The sequence below is a fragment of the Eschscholzia californica genome, unplaced genomic scaffold, assembly GCF_041429995.1.
Source record: "Eschscholzia californica isolate CP2 unplaced genomic scaffold, dmEscCali1.0.p SCAF_74, whole genome shotgun sequence".
NCBI classification, from domain to species: Eukaryota; Viridiplantae; Streptophyta; class Magnoliopsida; order Ranunculales; family Papaveraceae; genus Eschscholzia; species Eschscholzia californica.
This window is the reverse complement of record NW_028238499.1, coordinates 20001-22500: the sequence shown is the minus strand read 5'-3', so window position 1 is coordinate 22500 and position 2500 is coordinate 20001.

The following is a 2500-nucleotide window of genomic DNA, read 5'->3' as shown; positions in this document are numbered from 1 at the left end:
CCGTCCCGTGCTGTCCCATGCCGTCCCGAGCCTCGCCAAGGCCGTCCCGTGCCGTCCGAGCTGTGCCGAGGCCGTCCCGTGCCGTCCCGTGCTGTCCCATGCCGTCCCGAGCCTCGCCAAGGCCGTCCCGTGCCGTCCGAGCTGTGCCGAGGCCGTCCCGTGCCGTCCCGTGCTGTCCCATGCCGTCCCGAGCCTCGCCAAGGCCGTCCCGTGCCGTCCGAGCTGTGCCGAGGCCGTCCCGTGCCGTCCCGTGCTGTCCCATGCCGTCCCGAGCCTCGCCAAGGCCGTCCCATGCGCGTCCCGTGCCGTCCGAGCTGTGCCGAGGCCGTCCCGTGCTGTCCCATGCCGTCCCGAGCCTCGCCAAGGCCGTCCCATGCGCGTCCCGTGCCGTCCGAGCCTCACAAAGGCCGTCCCAGGCCGTCCCGTGCCGTCCCATGCGCGTCCCGTGCCGTCCGAGCCTCACCAGGGCCGTGACATGCCGTCCCGAGCCTGACCAAGGCCGTCCCGAGCCTCACCAAGGCCGTCCCATGCGCGTCCCGAGCTGTCCCATGCCGTCCCGAGCCTTAGCAAGGCCGTCCCATTCGCGTCCCGTGCTGTCCCATGCCGTCCCGAGCCTTAGCAAGGCCGTCCCATTCGCGTCCCGTGCCGTCCCATGCGCGTCCCGTGCTGTCCCGTGCCGTCCCGAGCCTGACCAATGCTGTCCCGTGCGCGTCCCATTCTTTTGGCTCGGCTGGCCCGTGCATTCTATGGGGTCGTGGGACATTTCGAAATCCACCCGGGCCATTTCGACTCTCTCTTCATTAATACTATTGAGGTATTATTTATGAATTATTGGAGAAAAGAAACGGAAGAGAAATATTTTTTTTTCTATTTTTTATGAATTTTCCGGTGTTTATTCACTTAAAAATTCATAGAAAAATAAATATTTATCGGAATCGCTATTATAATATATCAAAAAAATCCTTGCGAAAAGACCTTTCCAACGAGTATAAGTTTGCTGGATTCCGACGAGTAACGAAGGAGTAAAGGCCCAGTATGCTTGGTTAAAAAATTGATGTTTCCTTGTGAAAATAGGAAAAACAATAACTTTGCACTATAAGGGGGAGGGTTGAGCTCCTTCCCCAGAGCGTGCACAGCACTTGTGCTGGCACGTTCCCTAGTGCTCGCCAAGCACCATAGGGCATCCAAAGGGCAAAGCTCGGCCTACTACATGATGGGAAGCTTCTAATATGTCGGAATACGAAGAGATTTCGTGCGACCCGAAGCTCGGCTCGGGCGTCCCGGCCTGTGCCGAGCTGTGCCGAGCGCGTCCCAGGCCGTCCCGAGCCAAGTCTCGGGCGTCCCAGGCCGGCCCGAGCAAAGTCTCGGACGTCCCAGGCCGTCCCGAGCTGTGTCGAGGCCGTCCCAGGGCGTCCCGAGCTGGAGCGAGGGCGTCCCAGGCCGTCCCGAGCCAAGTCTCGGGCGTCCCAGGCCGTCCCGAGCAAAGTCTCGGACGTCCCAGGCCGTCCCGAGCAAAGTCTCGGGCGTCCCAGGCCGTCCCGAGCTGTGCCGAGGCCGTCCCAGGCCGTCCCGAGCTGTGGCAAGGGCGTCCCAGGCCGTCCCGAGCAAAGTCTCGGGCGTCCCATGCCGTCCCGAGCTGTGGCAAGGGCGTCCCAGGCCGTCCCGTGCTGTGCCGAGGCCGTCCCGAGCCTAGTCTCGGGCGTCCCAGGCCGTCCCGAGCTATGGCGAGGGCGTCCCAGGCCGTCCCGAGCCAAGTCTCGGGCGTACCTGGCCGTCTCGAGCTGTAGCGAGGGCGTCCCATGCCGTCCCGGGATGTCCCATGCGCGTCCCGTGCCGGCCCGAGCAACAGCTCGGGCGTCCCGTGCCTCGGCCCTTCCAAGTGGTGCTTCGTCGGACATCTCGATATCCACTCGAGCATTTTCGACCATTCTCCATATGTGGGTGTGTGGGTATTTATCAGGAATATTGGAGAAAGAATCGGGAAAAAAATATTTTTTTTCTATTTTTTTTGAATTTTTAATTGTTTATTCACTTAAAAATTCATAAAAAAATAAATATTTATCGGAATCGCTATTATTATATATCAAAAGAATCCTTGTGAAAAGACCTTTCCAACGAATGCAAGTTTGTTGGATTTGGACGAGTAACGAAGGAGCAAAGGCCGAGTATGCTTGGTTAAAAATTTGATGTTTCCTTGTGAAAATAGGGAAAACAATAACTTTGCACTATATAGGGGAGGGGTGAGCTCCCTCCCCAGGCCGTGCACAGCCCTTGGGCTGGCAGGTGCCTTGGCCCTTGGGATGCAACATAAGGCATCCCAAGGGCAAAGCTCGGCACGGGGGTGGATGGGAAGCTTCCAAGAGTTGCCCAACTCATCCCCGACGTGGAAAATCGAAGAGGCGGCTGGGGGGGCCCGGGGGGGCACCACGGGCAAAAAATCAAAAACTCCCCAGCCTATGCCGGACACTTGGGGAAGCATCCCCGAAGGTGTCCGAGCTGC